Below are 18,802 nucleotides of genomic sequence, written 5' to 3' on the forward strand. Positions count from 1 at the left end.
CACATGTTTGTTAGGAAATCTCTAGGACACCAAGAGCAAAAGGAGAGCCTGGATTGTTAAAGCCCCAAATGAAAGTGCGAGGGACTTACAACAGGACCCAAGAGACCAGATGCAATCAAAGCGCCCCACCAATTTTTAGCTGGAAGAAAGAAAATAGAAAAGTCTTGCAAAAAACACTCTTCTTTTCTGTTCCCTGTGGGTATCTACCTGTACACACATGTGCAAACACAGACAGGCAATGATATGTCCAAACACACACACACACACACACACACACACACACACACACACACACACATACACACCACTACTTTAGAGAAAAATTCCTTCCTGGGCCAGTAAAATAGCTCACTGGGTAAAAGCACTTCTCATGTAAGCCTAACAATCTGAGTTTTATCCCCAGAACTCATTAAGAAAAGTCAGTGAGACAGATGGCCAAGACTGGAAAATTACCGCGGACAACTGTTCCCACAGAGTTGTGTGTTGACAAGCCTGGAGTTCAAAAGACAATGCCTCAACAAGATGGACAGTGAGAACTGACCCCAAAGAGCTGTTCTCTGACTTCACTATACAGCTCCATTTGGCACTGAGGAACACTAAGTGAAGAAGGGAAGCACATATTCTTTTTCTATGCTCTTCCTGTCTCCATATGAGCAGCATTCTCAGTCCTGAGCAAAGGAAAATGGTGGCTGCAGCAACTTGCATACAGTGGCTAAGTTGAGGTATATCTCTTCCTGGGGAGAATGAAGGCAGTATCATTTTTCTATCATTCTAGTTTGAACGCAGAGTTCCACAGTATGGAAGAAGGGAAGGCTCTAGAGAGAGTTCCTCTAAAAACAAAGGACTCTACTATCTGACTTCTCCATAACACCCTGCATCAGTCACTCAAATCTGGCGTGTTCTAAGGCCTCCAAGTCCTCGTTAATTTCACTGTCTTGCCAGAAAGCCAAACCTAGTGAGTCACTACTGCTCTTCTCTCCAATGCATTTTTATTTCCGCCCACTGGTGAAGCTCATCAGGACTACACCATATGTTAGTATCATGTAGGCAGACTGAATTTTTTTCAAAACAGTCACAGTTGTTTTAAAAACTACCATATAATCCTAATTGGTGATGACAAAATATTTCAGAATTATTATCATGCAACCTTCCAGAAATGGCTTTATAATCATTTTTCAATATGGTCAGAGAATTTCTTCTTTTGCATTCATTCATTCATTCGGCAGGATAATGCTATGCAGATAAGGCATATGAGATTCTCCTGCCTCAGCCTTCCAAAAAGGCTGGAATTATGTGCTAAACTGTGTTGGCTTCACAATTCTTTTTTTCAAATGCAATTTCTTCAGATTTGCAATTCTTCAAATGCAACTTAAGAACCAATCTGGGTGAGCTAGCACTCAGTTCCAAGACATTCTAAGGCTATAAAGAACCCGTCAGAAACCATAGTGACAAAAGGGGGTGGGGGAGGGGGGTAACTCTGCTTTCACTTATCAGCAAGCAGGTCACTTCTAAGACAACAATCTAAGAACACACTCCAAGTATCTCTTTCTATTATTTTTTTAAAAGTGAGTCCAATTATCTATGTGAGTTTGTGGTCAACCTGGTCTACAGAGAAAGTTTTAGGACGACAAGAGCTACACAGAGAAAACCTGTCTTGACTAAGGGGAGCAAAAAAAAAAATACTGGGGTGCTGAAATGACTCAGCAGTTAAGAGCACTCACTGGCTTCTCTTCAAGAGGACCCAAGTTCAATTCCCAGCACTCACATGGCAACTCACGATTGTAACTCCAGTTCTAACACCCTCACACAGGCATATACAGCAGCCAAAACATCAATGCAGATAAAATAAAAATAAAAAAAAATTTCCCCCACAAAAGTGGGTTGTTGTGTGTTTACTTGAGACTGGGTTATGCTACTCTGTCCAGACTAGCCTGAACTTGACACTCCTGACTGACTTCTTAACTCAGGATTTTCTTGTCTCAACCTCCCAAGTGGTTAAATCAGTCATGAGCTAACACAACTGGCTATTTGGGGTTTTGTTTTGTTTTTGATCTCCTGAGACAAGGTTGCCCTGGCTGTCCTGGAACTCATGGAACACACTCTTTTTTTTTCCTTAAAGATTTATTTATTTTGTTTACAGTGTTCTGTCTGTATGTATGCCTGCGGGCCAGAAGAGGGCACCAGATTTCATTACATATGGTTGTGAGCCATCATGTGGTTGCTGGGAATTGAACTCAGGACCTCTGGAAAAACAATCAGTGCTTTTAACCTCTGAGCCATCTCTCCAGCCCTGTAACTCACTCTTGTAGACCAGGCAGGCTTCTAACTCAGGGATCAGCATGCTCTGCCTCCAGAGAGCTGGGATTAAAAGTGTGTGTCACCACCACCTGGTTTAAAATACTTGATTCTTATTTACCTGTGTAAAATCATTTTGTGGTAACTGTTTATCATATCCTGGGTAGAATATTATTTTTGGTATTCTCCACGGCAATTACATGGTTGATGGAGGAGTGTCTATGTGTTACTTTCATTATTAATAAAGAAAACTGCCTTGGCCCTTTAAGAGAACAGAAAATTAGGTAGGCGGAGTAGACAGAACAGAATGCTGGGAAGCAGGAGTTGGGGAGATGCTTCAGGCAGTTGCCATAGTGAGTCTCCATGTTTCTCCTCTCCGAGATGGACGCAGGTTAAGATCTCTCCTGGTAAGCCACACCTCGTGGTGCTACACAGATTACTAAATATGGGTTAAAGGAAGATGTGAAAATTAACCAATAAGAGGCTACAGATAATGGGCCAGGCAGTGTTTAAAAGAATACAGTTTCCGTGTAATTATTTTGGGTAAAGCTAGCCGGGTGGCGGGCTGGGGACACAGCCCGCCGCTTTCTTCTACACATGGTCATACACAAATTCCTGTAGTATCACTTCTTTTGAACAGATCCCTCTGTTATCCTGATAAAATTCATAGTTTTTAATCAGGCAGAAGTTGCTAGTCCTTCCATTCCATGACCTTCCATCATGAACACATCTTCAAGAGATGTACATAGTGCAGAGGAAACTATATACACAGAAAGAAGGAAGGGGCTGGAGATACAGCTCAATTAGCACAGCGCCAAACTAACAGGCACAAAGCCCTGTCACTCCATAAACTCAACACGATGGCACATACTTATGACCTATCACTAGAGACAGAATTAGAGGTAGGATCAAGTGTTGAAGGCCATCTTTGACTGAAAAGAAAAGAAAAGAAAAGAAAAGAAAAGAAAAGAAAAGAAAAGAAAAAAGGACCCCACTACATATTTATTGCAAACCTATGGTGCATCCCACCCCAGTGGTATAGTCAAGGCTCTTTATTTTCCAGTTTGGGGGCTAACCAGGTAACTTTGTGAATATTAGTTTTTCTTTTTAAAAATGTTTATTATTACTGAAAGGAGAAGCTACATGCCACGCATGTGTGGAAGTAGATGACAACTCTGGAGTTGGTTCTCTCTTTCCACTTTTAAGTGAGTTCCAGGAGGGATCACACTCACTCGCCAGGCTTTTGTTACAAAATGTCTTTACTCACTGAACCGTTTATCTGAGCAGCCTCTTCTCTTTGAATACACTCACACATTCCAGCTTGCCTCTAACTCGCTATATACTGTGCCATGACCATGCACTTCTTACTCCTCTCCTGACCTCCTAAGTGCTGGAAGTACGGTCATTCAGCATCATGCTAAGCTTATGGGGTGCTAAGCAACTCCAGGGTTTCCTAAATGTTAGCAAAACACTCTACCGACAGAGCTACATCCCTACATCCCAGTAGTCTTGTGAAATTGTTAAACATTTTTGTTGAGACAAGGTTTCTCTGTGTAGCCTCGATTGTACTGGAACTCACTCTGTAGACCAGGCTGGCCTTGAACTCAGGGGTTCCCTGTCTCTGCCTCCCAAGTGCTGGGATTAAAGGCATTTGTCACCATGGCTTGGCTTATTAAACATCTTTTTGTATTTTCTCCTGTGAAAATGGTTACAGCTAGGGGGTGGTACACAGCTTTCCCAGCACTCAAGAGGCAGAGACAGGTGGATCTCTGTGAATTTGAGACCAGGTTGGTCTACAGAGCATGTTCCGAGACAGCCAAGGCTACACAGAGAAATCCTGTCTTGCAAACAAACCAACAAAAAACGGAAAAGGGGGCGGGGGGGGGGGGGGGAAGGAAGGCAGGCAGGCTACAAACAGTATCTACAAGATGTTTGTTACAGAAAGGCAATTATCACATGTATTTACTCATAGGTGGTTTTTAAACATAAAGCAAAAAAAAAAAAAAAAAAAAAAAAAAAACCAGCCTACAAACCACAATCCCAGAGAACTTTGACAACAATGAGGACACTAAGAGAGACTTGCATAGATTACATGGGAAGTAGAAAAAGACATGATCTCCTCAGTAAATTGGGAGCATAGAGACCTTGGGGGAGAGTTGAAATGGGAAAGGGAGAGACAGGGAGGGGAGCAGAGAAAAATGTAGAACTCAATAAAAATCAATAAAAAAAAAAGATTTGAATGCACAACATGTAAGACATGGGAAGAACTCAAATAAGCATTTGCTACTGTTATTGTGGATGTTAAATTTGGTGTCTACGAAACATTAAGTTTCAGAAAGCTTTAATCTTTATCAAGATGGTTATCTCTCTTCAAAATGGTTACCTGAATAGAAAAAGGATACAAATAAGAAAATGTACCTCTATTTGTAGGAGATATGATCTTATACTTAAAAGACCCTAAAGACTCCATTAGAAAACTCTTGGATCTGCTGTACATTTAGCAAAGTTAACAGGATACAAAACTCAACATAAAAAAAAAAAAAAAAAACACACACAGTGTAAGGGTGCAGAGATGGCTCAACAGTCATGCCCTGGCTGCTCTGCCAGAAGATCTGGGTTTAACTCCCAGCACCCACATGGTGGCCCACAACTATCTATGTAATTCTAATTAAGGGTATAACACCTTCTTCTGGCCTCTCCAGGCATTGCATCCATGCAATAGTACAGGCGTACATGCAGCCAAAACACTTAAACATATAAAATTAAAAATAAAATATCAGGTTCATGTATTGAGGCATGGGAGAGAGGTAAGAAGGCAATGTTCAACTAACAGAACAGCCCCCAACTGGGCCTGTTAGTATCCAATAGGTATACAGTGTTTCTCATTCAATATTTGACAACGGGTCTTAAGTGCATTCTTTAAAAAAAATTTTTTTTTAAGCTGGGTGGTTGGTGGCATGTGCTTTAACCCTAGCACTCGAGAGGCAGACATAACACAACAACACAAATCTATGTGAGTTTGAGGCCACCCTAGTTCCAGGACAGTCAGGAGTACAGAAAGAAACCCTGTCCTGAATGCCCCCATTAGTGAATAATAAAACTTTTTATTTCATGAATATTTTGTCTCCAAGTAAATGTGTGCACCACATGTATGCCCATGAAGGGCAGAAAAGGGCATTAGATCCCTGGTTGTGAGCTGCTATGTGGGCGCTGGGAAATGAATCAGGTCCTCTGGGAAAACAGCCATTTCTCTTAATCACACAGAGCCACTTCACCAGCCCAATTTCTCTTCTTCCTTGAAATTTATTTTTTAAAGATTTATTACGTATGCAGTGTTCTGTCTACATGTATGTGTGCCTGTAGTCCAGAAGAGGGCACCAGATCTTATAACAGACGGTTGTGAGCCACACAAGTGGTTGCTGGGAATTAACTCAGGACCTCTGGAAGAACAGGCAGTGCTCTTAACTGCTAAGCCATCTCTCCAGCCCCCTTTGAAATTTATTTTTCCCCCTCATCTCATATCAAAATAAATCTGTGGAAGCTTTCAAAGTGGATACACATAAATGAGGCCTGGAGCTGGGCATGGTGGCACTTGTGTTTAATCCCAGCACAGGAGGAAGAGGTAGGAAGATCTCTTAAATTCAAGTCCAGCCTGGTCTACAGAGTGAGTTCCAGGAGAGCCAGGACTACAGAGAAACCTTATTTTGAAAAAGCAAAATAATAACAGTAGTAATAAGAGTGAAAATTTATAAAATTATTATTGTTTTGTTTTTCGAGACAGGGTTTCTCTGTCCTGGAACTAGCTCTGTAGATCAGGCTGGACTCAAATTCATAGACCGCCTGCTCCACCTCCCAAGTGCTGAGATTAAAGGTGTGCACCACCACTGCTCAGCATAAAATTATTAAAATACTAAAAACAGGTTGGGTGGTGGTGGCATACAACTTTTACCCCAGCATTTAGGAGGCAGAGGCAGGTGGATTTGTGAGTTCGAGGGCAGTCTGGTCTACAAGAGCCAGTAGTTACAGGACAGCTAGGGCTGTTGTTACAGAGAAACCTTGTCTCGAAAAACCCAAAAAGACCAAAAACAAAGAGAAAACTATAACATAAACGTGCTTCCATGGTACCAACTGTTAAAGCTGAGCTGTAAAAACCAAGTGTTGTGAGTTGGGGGCCAGACTGGTCTACATAGTAAATTCAAGGACAGCCAGGGTAAGACCCTGTATCAAACACAAACAACAACAAAGAACTGTCACAGAGTTTAATCTTTAGCCCCTACATAGTAGTTCGTGAGAAATTAATAATTGAGAAAACAATACAACAGGAAATTTTGATGGCCACTAAAAATGGCAAAGGGGCGATTAAGCAAACACACTGCTATAGTCAGTACTTTAGAATGCCATGCGGTACACAGGACATAGTCTTCAAAGACAGAATATATCACTGATTAGCCAAAGAATTCTGCACCTAACTCAACCCAGCTGCAGATAGAAGTTGCCTCAGTGAAGCTGTTTTTCCAGCATTTAAAGTCTTCATCTCCAAATGAGCCATAGTTATAAACATGCACAGCAAACTTTCTTGCTCCCCTCAGCTGACAAGTTCTGCCCTCAGCTCTACAGACTGTGACTCACAAGGAAGAGGTGGGGGAAGGAAGTAAAAGGAATCAGTAAAACAACTTCACTTTAGATAAGATGATCAAGATTGAAATCGCAATTAAGTTAAATAATTCATTAAAACAACAGAACGAGCCAACAAAGTCTTTAAAACAGTATCAACATAGGTAGCTTAGAAAACGGCCTAAAAGCTCCAGATCACGTTCCCCTGGGCCCTTACTAGTGTGAGATCACAAGGCCTTACAAGGCCTGTTAGGAAAAACTTTGCAAAGCACTGTGAATCCAGAACAGCAGAGGTAGCTGCAAAACCAGAAATAACCAGGCATTCCCCAAAGCTCTTCTCAGCAAAAGGCCAAATAAGAGTCCTACTGTACCCTCTCAAAGAGAGGGACACAAGATCTTTAGAGAGCTGGTTTTTCAGCCTTATATTCCGTTTACATCAGAAAGTATGTTCAGTCCCACCTTTAAGTCTGGTCTTTGTGATCTGTCTAAGGCACTTCTTCAGTGAGCCATGTTTCCAAGGTAACACAGACTTCCTGACACTAAACTCACCAGCCTGGAACCTGCTCCTCAAGACGCGGTTGGCAAACTACAGATCTGTCCTCCCCGCAGGCCCACATTCCTCACTTCTCTACTGACAAACCTACACAAACCAAACCAAAAAGGACAAACAAGTCACCTCTTTTACTTGAAAACCTTAGTCTTCCACAAAAAGCGTACACAGACAGACAGATAGACGCAGGTTAAGAACACAAACCAAGCCCTGGCTGAATCCTGAGCAGGTCTGAGGCAATGAGGGTGCGCAGGATAACTGCACTGCCTAGCTAGTGGGCTGCTCCTGCTGTTGCTGTACAAATATAGAAAGCTGCAAAGTGGAGCAGCAGCTTCCGCAGAGGCCTCTGCTCTGCACTCAGAGGGAGGAGCAGGGACTGAGCAGCGTTACCCATACATGGCTGCTGAAGGAGGACACTACTGAGAGGGTAGTTACCTCTCACACATGCATTCTGTCACACGCCAGATAAAATAAAAAAAAAAGCAGAATCAGAGCTGGGTAGTGGTGGGGGTGCACTGCAGTGGCGTTTGATTTGTATTTTAATAAATAAAGCAGCCAGCCACTAGCTCTTACCTCAACCTCAGTCCGAAAATGGTGATCCTGTCTCCAGGAAACCTCAGAATGAGACTGACTGAGAGCTATCTCCTCCCATTTTCTAATCCTCTCTAGTTCTGGGATAAAGCACATGCACCTGGACTACTGCAGGGCTTCTATGTTAAACTAGTGTGGCTACTGGGATTAAAGGTGTGTGTCATGGCTGCCTGGTCTGTGGGGCTGGCCAGTGTGGCTATTTTACTTTTCTGATCTTCAGGCAAGCTTTATTTATTAAAATACACATGAAATGTCACTACAGTGCTCAGGAGACAGAGGCAGGCTGTAACTTGTTCTGTAGATCAGGCTGGCCTTGAACTCAGAGATCTCCCTGTGCTGGATTTAAAGGCATGTGACACTACCCTGTCAGGCATGACTTTTTTTGCACGATTTTTTTTGAAGTTTGAAAGAAATTTTAGACCATGACATACTGAATAGGATGATTCATCCTAAAGGGCTTACATATGCTAAAAAATAAATCTTTGGATAATCCTTTATCAAACCCATTTAAATAAATAGTTTCTCACTTCTGCCCCCCACCTTAAGCATGTCATGCATCTGAGGCTACTATCCACTTGCTATGTGTGACTGAGGCTGGCCCTGGCCTCCTGGTTTTTCCTACCTCCATCTCCCACTATGTCTTGCTCAGTTTTCTACTTCTACTCTTAACCTGAATCAAAGAAGTAAAGTGGGAAAAGTGACCCATGCCTTTAATTGTATCTCTCAGAAGGCAAAGAAGATTGCTCAGAGTTTAAGAGTTTAGCAAGGCCAGCACAGGTTAGAGTAAGATTCTGTCTCAAGGTCAAAAGAAGTAACACAAGACACACAGTGAGAGAGGAAAACCAAGATTGAAATAGAAGACATTACTAAAAACAAAGAAATTATTATATTATGAGCAAGAAGAACAATCTACAGAGAGAGGGCTCTATACCTCAACTGATGAAAACTATTAGCAGGGCATACATACATTCCTGCAATCTCAGCACTTGGGAAGCTAAGGCAGAAAGACCAGAAATTCACAACCAGCCTTACCTAGACATGGAATTTGTGGGCTCTTTAGACCTTATCTCCGGGGGGGGGGGGGGGGGGGGACACGGACATTTTTAAACAAAAACAAAGCTAGGCATGGTGGCACAAGACTTTAATCCCAGTACTCTAGAAGCAGAGGCAGGTAGTTTGAGGCCAGCCTGGTCTACATAGCAAGCTCCAGAAAAGCCAGAACTACATAATAGAGAGACACTGTCAGAACCAAACCAAAGTTGGGCATGGTGGCACATGCCTTTAATCTCAAGATTCAGAAAGCAGAGGCCCATCTGATCTACATGGTTGAGTACAGGACAGCTGGGATCACATAATGTGGACCTGCAAAACAAACAAAACTAGCCTCAGTCTAAGACAGTAAGAGAAAAATGGGGGGAAAATACTTAGCAACTTAAGCCTTAACATTTTTGAGTTCTCAAAGCAACCTAAGTCAATATGCTGAACAAACTGTATATAAAGCATATAACTGGGGACTTAGCTAGTAAATTCAAAATATGACATATGTGCAATGTGGGCAACATTATTCTGAGAACTTTAAAATCTTCTAACTTTTATTTTGTAGCCCCAAAGATGGTATAACAGTCAACTATGGAGAAGGTACAAGCCCAAGTAAGAGGTGCAAAGAATATAAAAAGCGAAGAGATGAAAGACAAGAAAATTCACACTTTCAGAAAAATAAATTCCAAATATGATTCTCTTTCCCGCTGTGAATCAACCTGTAAATGGAGGCTTCAAGTCAAGAATGCTAGTGAGGAGGGAACAAGATACTAGTTAGAATGTGCTTTAATGTGGGCCCAGTGGAAAGAGGGCTTTAACAAAGATGGCTGACCTGACAGTAGTCTGGAGAAAATGGTGTTTTCTTTTCTCTTTTTTCCTAGCTTACAGCATATGGCTGTTTAGAATTCAAACACTATCGGCTGGGCCTGGAGATAGAACACTGAGATCAATCCCAAGTATATATAAAAAAAAAAAGGGTGGGGGGAAGGGGAAGAAGACAGCCAGTTCCAGAGCTAAAAACAGATGTGTGGGATTAGGAGGATCAAACTTTAAGAACAATGCAGCAGGGCTGGAGAGACAGTTTGCAGCTAAGAGCACTGGATGCTCTTTCAGAGGATCAGGGTTCAATTCCCAGTACTGACTAACAAACATCTGTAACTTCAATGAACTCCAGCTCCAGAGATTCCGATGTCTTCTGGCTTCCACAGGCACTGTAAACACAACACACAGACAAACAAAACAAACATTCTACACATTTAAAAAAATCTTAGAAAAGGAGGAGGAAGAAGAAAGAAAAATATCTGGGGCTGTAGTTCAATGGTGGAGTGCCTGCCTAAAATATGAGGCCCCAAGTTCAATCCTCAGTACCCCCATTACCACTGAAGAACAACTCAGACTACAATGGCAGAAGTCAAGAGATGACAAGCACATCCTATGTCGCTAAGAAACCTATTAGAGTCAAAACACTCAGTCCACCTACCTATGCAAAAGAACTCAATGAGAGGTGGACCTTGTAACACACCTGTCATCATTTATAATCACAGCCTCCATTCAGATAGCAGAGACAGGAAGACAAGTTAAAGACCAATCTAAGCCACATATGTTCTAGGTCAGCCTGGAATGCATAGCAAGTCTGTCTCAAAAAGCAAAACAAAGCAAAAAGCCAGGGCTGGTTGAGATGGTTTGACAAATTAAACAAACAACACTTGCCACAAAAGCCCGAGCACCTGAGTAAGATCCCACGTCACTACTGTCTGACGGAAGAAGAAAACTGTCTCCTTCAATTGTCCTCTAATCGCCTGCATACACACACTTACACACACACACACACACACACACGCAAATAAATAAATGTAATAAAAAGAGGTACATATATAGTTCCAGGTCAGCTAACTAGGGAGATCTTATGTCCAAAAGGAAATCCACTGGTCAAATAAGGCTAATAATAGATATTTTAGAATTAGGGAGAGGAACACTTCAGGAAAAGGCTAGTTTTTAAGGTTCACGACTAACAATTAATGTATCCGATTATACCCTGAATACAAGACAAGTGCTATGGTCTTCAACTTCCGTCATCTTAAAAGTTCAAAAAGCCAGAAGTGACAGCACTTCCCTATAATTTATAACCTCAGCACTTGGGAGAGGAAAACAGGGGGATCATGAGTTCAAGGTCAGCCCTGGCTACATAGCAAGTTTAAAGATATCTTGGGCTACAAGAGATTTAAAAAAAAAAGCCAGAGAAGGCATAGACAGTAGAAAATGAACGAAATCCTGGATCAAAAAGATCCATAAAACTTCAGAGCTGGATTTGTTGACACACACCTAGAACCCCAATCAGTATTCTTGAAGCAGAGATAGGGACATCCTAAGTTGGAGGTTAACTGGGCTACATAAACAAGACTCTCATATAACATCATGTTTTTGTATAGGTCATCTGTGGTCCAACCCAGGACTTTCTGCATGCTGGACACACACTCAGTCCTGGCCTCACCACATTTTTCAGTACAGCAATCTCTATTCTATTGAAGACAGCAAAACGCTGCCAACAGCATTTTCACTTTGGTTTTCTGTAAGACAAAAATAAATGCATGTTTGTATTTGCTCAAGTTAAAAGATATAAATAACCCTGAATTTTTGTTTGTTTTTTGAGACAGGGTTTCTCTGTGTGACAGCCATGGCTGTCCCAGAATTAGCTTTGTAGAACAGCCTGGCCTCAAATTCAGAGATCCACCTACAAGGCATGAGCCACCACCACCTGGTCAAACTCCATTTTCTAAATAAATGTACCTACTTTAGTTTTAATTTTTTATTCCTGGGGAGGAGGTTCATGTATGCCCCTATGTCAGGCTAACCTCAAACTTCCTATATAACTGGAGTTGACCTCCAATTTCTTATCCTCCTGCCTCAGCCTTCCACATACTAGAATTTCAGCTATGTACCACAATATCCATCTAAATGTGTTCATACTTTAAACAAAGATAAAAGCAGCCAAACACATCACAAAAACAGAACAATTTGCCTGTCTGGTTTCTGATTCTGCTTTAACTATTTTTCAGATCAGGTATAGTAATAGATACCTTTAGTTCCAGCATGCAAGAAGCAAAGGCAGGTAGGTCTTGGTGAGTTCAAAGCCAGTCTACACAGGGCATTCCAAACCAGACAACCACACAGTGAGGGGTAAGTCTATAATTTTGACATTCAGGAGGGTACAGAGCAGGAAAAGGAATAAAGGCCCACCTCTATGACGCAGTAAATTTGAAGACAGACTGGGCAACATGAAACTGGCTTAAGAAAAAACAAAACACTGAAGGCCTTGCTTAGGGAGTGTGGCTCTTTACTTCAGTCATTTCACCTTATTAAGTTTATTAGAAAGTACATTAAGCCCAATATAGCATTTGTTCTCACATATTCCTCCCCACTTATTAAAGAACTTATTCCAAATATGGCATTATCTTTTCAAAGTTCTAGGGTTTAGGCATGACATAACTCAACTCGTCTACAGAAATTACCTGTCTTCTCAAGACTGACAAGCATGACTTGAGTAGAGATAAACTGTCCTAATTTTTTTTTTTAAAAAACTGAGTATTCTGATCTACAGAGAAAAAAAAACACCCCAAAGCATCTAGCTTTAAGAAAGGCACATAAACGGACTCCCCTACAACTCCAGCAGTAAGCACAACAGGCGGCTCAATGGATAAAGGGACTAGTCACTAAGGCTGACAACCTAAGAAGGAATCTACATTGTTGAAGGAAAGAACTAACTCTCCCCAAGTTAGCCTGTGACCTCCATACTGACAACCAGCATATGTGTACAGGGCACATACATGCAAAAAGGTTCTATGCATGATCTCTCAGGTCTTTCTAACCTCCAAAACTGAGATTTCATTATGAAAAGTAGAGCTAATGAATGGACAGAAAGCATAGACTAGAAGGGAAAGTCAAAAAAAGCTTGGCTGAAATTCTGCCTCTGCCTCTATGTGAACCTAAGTATGGCATTTCATTTTCCTTATTTCCTCAGTTGCAAACTGAAAGGGAAAAAAAAAAAAACCTCTATGATTTCTAACCCTCCTTTGCCACTCACCCAGTTCCCATTGATGCACCTTACCATAATTAGGCAACCTTTTAAACCTTTTAGTTAACAGAACAAATAAATCCTTAAATTTCTTTTCTATTCCTGGTACACTGCAAATGTGCAATATTATTTTATCAGTAGTTAATGCCATACAGTGCTTGATACTGGCTTTTCTTTGAGCCTCGGTGACAGCTACACAGTGACAAGTTGTAAGCAAGGAGGTTGTTACCATGGAGACTCACTAGGATTCCTGGGGGTGGATCCAGCAGGCTTTTTTCTTTTGTGAAAGCATTTTTTGATGTTCTCGTTCTAGCAATTCAGAATGCTAATCTAACTTTTCTTCAGCACACGCTTTTAAGTATTACCACATAACACACAATTCTGAACAAATACTTAATAAAATTATCATTAGCTCTTTCTTCAGAGACTCAAATACATTCAAGACTGAATCCTCCTCTGTTCATAAAAACAAACTAGGTGTGGTGTGGTGTCACACTGCTGTAATGTAATCCTAGCACTAAAAAGGCTGATTCAGAATTACTTTCAGTTGACCTAGGCTATATAGCAAGATCCTAACCCAACTCCCCCAAACCCATCTCTTAAAAAAGAAAAAAAAGCCAGTCAGTGGCGGTGCACACTTTTAATTCCAGCACTCAGGAGGCAGAGACAGATATCTGTGAGTTCGAGGCCAACCTGGTCTACAGAGCAAGTGCCAAGACAGGCTCCAAAAGCTACAAAGAAACCCTGTCTCAAAACCCCCCCTAAAAAAGTTATATCGACATTTCAATATTTTGTTTCCATTTCTTTCCACACAAGCACAGTATCTATAAGTATTGTATTATAATTAAGAGTTCTTAACTTCAAGAGAATTCAGTTTTCTTATATTATTGTTAGAAACATTTTCAGTCTGACAGATATTGTAGATACTGGTGATGTATATAATCCCAGTATTTGAGATTTATGTTACAGGAGTATCAAAAAAAGGATGGGGTTAAAGGACTGGAGATGTGGCTCGGTGGTTAAGAGCACTTGAGGCTGTTGCAGAGGACCTGGTTTTGGTTCCCAACATCAACAAGAAGGCTCATAAGCCTTTGTAACTCTAGTTCCCAGGAATCTAATGCCCTGTTCTGGCCTCCACAAACAATGCACTCACATAGGTTCAGATACACAAAGAGACAGAATATACATACAGGCAGAACTTTCATACACACAAAATAAAACTTCCAATACATTATAAAAATAAAACTCATAGATCTGTAACAAAACTGACTACTGGGGCTGGAAAGATGGCTCAGTGGTTAGAGGTCTGACTGCTCTTCTAGAGAACCAGAGCTCAATTCCCAGCACCCACACGGCAGTTCACCACTGTCTGTAATTCCAAGATCTGACAATCCCACATAGACATACATGCAGGCAAAACACCAATGCACAAAAAATAAAAAACAAATTATTAAAAAAAACTGTTATGAAACAGAGGTTTATGTTCAAATTCCAAGACTGCCTTCCAAATTGCTATGTATAGACAATGTTGATAAAATCAGCAAGATTAAAATGCCACTCTCAACCAATATTCACTGAAATTCAGCTCCCAGAAGACCCATTCCTTTGGGTTTAGTTTTTGTAGTACTAGTAATTAAACCTAGAGATCTGTGTATGTTACACACACATTTTATCAGTTACATCCCCAGCCCATACTCATTTAATATATTTATTTACTGTGTATAGGTGTTTTGCCTACATACATGTACATGTACAACGTGCATGCCTGGTGTCAGAAGGCAGCAGAGGATCCCCTACAACTGGAGTTACAAGGGTACGAATCACTCAGGGAATGTTAAAAACTGAACTTGAGTCCCAACACACTAAGCCATGCCTCCAACCCCCTTGTTAAATTTTTTTTTTTTATTTTTTTTTTTTTTTTTGGTTTTTCGAGACAGGGTTTCTCTGTGGCTTTGGAGCCTGTCCTGGAACTAGCTCTTGTAGACCAGGCTGGTCTCGAACTCACAGAGATCCGCCTGCCTCTGCCTCCCGAGTGCTGGGATTAAAGGCGTGCGCCACCACCGCCGGGCCTCCTTGTTAAAATTTTTAAGCAGTCTTCTTAACTTATTCTAGCTATCCTTGAACTTGTGATCCTCATGCCTCAGCCTCCTAAACAGCTGGAATTACAGACAAGTGACATACCCAGACTGCCAAAAGATAGTTTTGTTTTTTTTTTCAAAATAGTGTTTCTCTTTGTAACAGCTCTGGCTGTTCTGGAACTTGTGGACCAGTAGACCAGGCTGGCCTCAAACTCACAGTGCCGCCTGCCTCTGCCTCCCAAGAAACTAAAGGATTCAAAGTGTGTGCTGCCACCACCACTGAGCCAGGCGATATCTTAACAGATCAGAGGTTGAAGAAAAAGCTCAGCAGTTAAAAGTACTGGCTGCTCTTCCAGGACCCTGGTTTGATTCCCAGTACCCATACATCAACTAACAGCAGTCTGAGCCTGTGACTCTGGTTCTAGGAAATCCAATGCCCTCTTCTAGCCTCTGAAGACACCCAGATGCACGTGGTACAAAGACAGACTTATAAACAAAACATCCATATGAACAAAAATTTTAAGTGAGAAGGTGGTAGAACATCATCCTTTAATCCCAGTATTCAGGAGGCAGAGGCGGGTGGATCTCTGAGTTGGAGGCCAGCCTGATCTACAAAGTGAGTTCCAGAATAGCCAGGGCTGCAGAGAAACCCTATCTTAAAAACAAACAAATAGGGCTGGAGAGATGGCTCAGAGGTTAAGAGCATTGCCTGCTCTACCAAAGGTCCTGAGTTCAATTCCCAGCAACCACATGGTGGCTCACAACTATCTGTAATGGGGTCTGGTGCCCTCTTCTGGCCTGCAGGCATACACACTGACAGAATATTGTATACATAATAAATATTTTAAAAAAACAAATAATTTTAAAAAATTAAAAATTATTTCAAATTCACAAGCTAAAAGGGAAAAAAATGGTTCAAAGGAGACTAAGGCAGCTAACTGGGAGGTACAGGCATCAAGAAGGGCAGCTCAGAATCCAGTTTGGTCTCATTTACTCAGCTAAGCTCTGTTGTAGCTGTTTCACAGGCTGTTTTTAGTTTCCCAACTCCATCTATAACCAAATTAGTTTAGCAAAGGTCTGTAAGATGTTTCTTTTTAATTGTCCTTAAAGCAGTGTCCAGGAGCTATTAAAAAGAAACAGCATACAATAAAAACAATCAATATATGAAAGTGTCTTCTCATGATCTCTCATAAACTTGAATGGAAACAGGAAGACAAGATTAGAGGATAGTTTAGTTTAATAGCATACAACCTAAAAACAAAAAGGAGATTCAGTCTACAAGATGTGAGAGGTACAAACTCCTAGGTCCTTTATTGTTTTTATTAATGATTAACACTTTCCTTAGAAAATCCTTTCTTGGCCCAGAAAAGTGAAAGAACATAGACTGCCAGCTGTATGTCAATTTTTTTTTTCTTTTGCACTACAGGAAAGTCAAAACCATGACTGTCCTGACCTTGTTAAAATTGGTATACAACGGGACTGGAGAGATGGCTCAGTGGTTAACAGCACTGGTTGCTTTCCCTGAGGACCTGGGTTCAGTTTCCGCAGCCACGTGGCAGCTCACAGCTATAACTCCAGTTCCAAGGAATCCATCATCCTCACACAGACTATATGCAGAAAATACTAGTGCACATTAAATAAATAAATCTAAGAAAAATAAAGGTTGGTATACAGTATGTTTCAAGATTATAGAGCTTCACAAAGCTTTTATGCCACAAATTCTAAAAAATGTAGAAACTACCTTTTAACAAAAAATTGCCTACACAGATAAACCCCATCATAGAATCCCTTCCTACAAAAGTTGCTTCCGTATTGTCATAAAATTGCTTGAGGCTTTAAAATACTCTAACTTCAGAAGATAATGACTTAAAGTCATAGAATGTCAATGTTTTCTTCCTCTTCCTAGTCCTTAACCCTAAACTATTTCAAACATAAAATGTGACTCTACCAGACAATTAAGCACTCAACAAATATTTACTCTATGCAAGGCCCTGATATTAGTAAACACTGGGACTGTGGAGTTTCCTTTGTGCACAACATTCAGTTCAACACCATACATACACTATACCTGAGCATAAGGGAAAAAAGCAGACAGACTGTTTATAAGTCTTCTCTATGGATGTAATTTATTCAGAAAAACAAAGTGGCTCTCAACACTATGTATAGTCTAGTAACAAACATCTTATAGCTTTTTCTAAATTACAAATCTATACTTTACTCATTGCATACAAATCTACTTAATTTTAATTCCTGCTCATTAAAATTAAAAGGACTTTTCAAAGGTAGAGTATAATGGAACAAGTCGATCTCTATTTCAAGGCCAGCGTGTTCTAGCTACATAGTAAGTATGTTCCAGGACAACCAGAGCAACATAGTGAGACCCTGTCTTAAAAAATAGAACAAACAAAAAAGAATCTTCACATTTCTCTGGTATAGTCTTTCTACTTAAAAACAAAACAAATAACAACAACAAAACCCACCCAAATTCAAAGGAAGACAATCAAATTAAAAGTGCTTAAACTCTCCTTTTCATAACCTCCCTCATTAACATTTCTCAAAGAGAAAAACAACACTGTGGTGTTCCCATTACAGACAATTTATGAAATTACTAATTAAACCCACACCATAGAGACTCCATCAACTGGGCACAAAGCCACTCCTCCTACACTACTGTGCTCCACTCAACCCATCAGCATTTTAAAAAACATAGTGGCGCACGCCTTTGATCCCAGCACTTGGGAGGCAGAGGCAGGGGGATCTCTGTGAGTTCAAGGCCAACGTGGTCTACCAAGTTACAGGACAGCCAAGACTTACACGGAGAAACCACCATCTCGAAAAACAAAACAAAAGAAATAGGGACCTAGCAGGGGTTGGTGGCACAGGTTTGAAATCCTAGCTACTCCAGAGAACTAAGGAAAGAGGATCAAGAGTTCAAGGCTAGCCTGGGAAACTTGTTGAGATCCTGTCCCAAAACAAGTAAAGGAAGGGCTTGGGATATTTCAATTAGGTATAGGCTTGTCTACCACATGGGCAAGGCCCTGTGTTCCTTCATTATCACTACAAATAGGAAGCTGTGGTATTTAAATGTAACTGGCCCCATAAGCTCGTAGGAAATGGCACTACTGGAAGTTGTGGCTTTGCTGGAGCAGGTGTGGCCTTGTTGGAGGCAGGCTGCCTTCGCTCAAGCTACCCTCCGTGTAACCCTCAGTTCACTTCCTGCTGCCTGAATGCCGCCATGTCCTATCATGATGATAATGGACTAAACCTCTGAAACTGATAAGTCACCCAATTAAATTTTTTCCCTTCTAAGAGTTGTCCTGGTCATGGTGTCTCTTCACAGCAATAGAAACCCTAAGACAGGAAGGACCTAACAAATAATCTTTTACTACATAAATAGCACCTGTGAAATATCCTTGAAGAAAGTCTCTCATGTAACTAAAACTGACTCTCTATTCATAACCAGTATTGATTAATCAGGAAGAAATCATTAGCTAGCTAATAAACGTCAAATGGTTATAAATTCAAGTTGTCACCACTATCCTGTTATCCTTCTACCCCTTGGTC

The 18,802-nt window shown here is 40.9% G+C and overlaps 1 protein-coding gene across 9 annotated transcripts in view; it reads right to left on the bottom strand.

Moving 5' to 3' along the window:
- The window catches only part of Celf1 (CUGBP Elav-like family member 1), a 67,874-nt gene that overhangs the window by 39,867 nt on the left and 9,205 nt on the right, over positions 1–18,802 (bottom strand). The window contains exon 1 of one of the 9 annotated variants that reach the window (XM_038332241.1): positions 9,330–9,412. The exons of 7 other annotated variants lie outside the window; for them this stretch is intronic. The gene's annotated coding sequence lies outside the window, so the exon portion shown is untranslated. Of the gene's footprint in view, positions 1–9,329; positions 9,413–18,802 lie in introns of those variants that run through there. One more of the 9 variants, XM_038332236.1, reaches the window with a different exon arrangement.

Source organism: Arvicola amphibius, chromosome 5 (genome assembly GCF_903992535.2).
Source record: "Arvicola amphibius chromosome 5, mArvAmp1.2, whole genome shotgun sequence".
Classification (NCBI taxonomy): Eukaryota; Metazoa; Chordata; class Mammalia; order Rodentia; family Cricetidae; genus Arvicola; species Arvicola amphibius.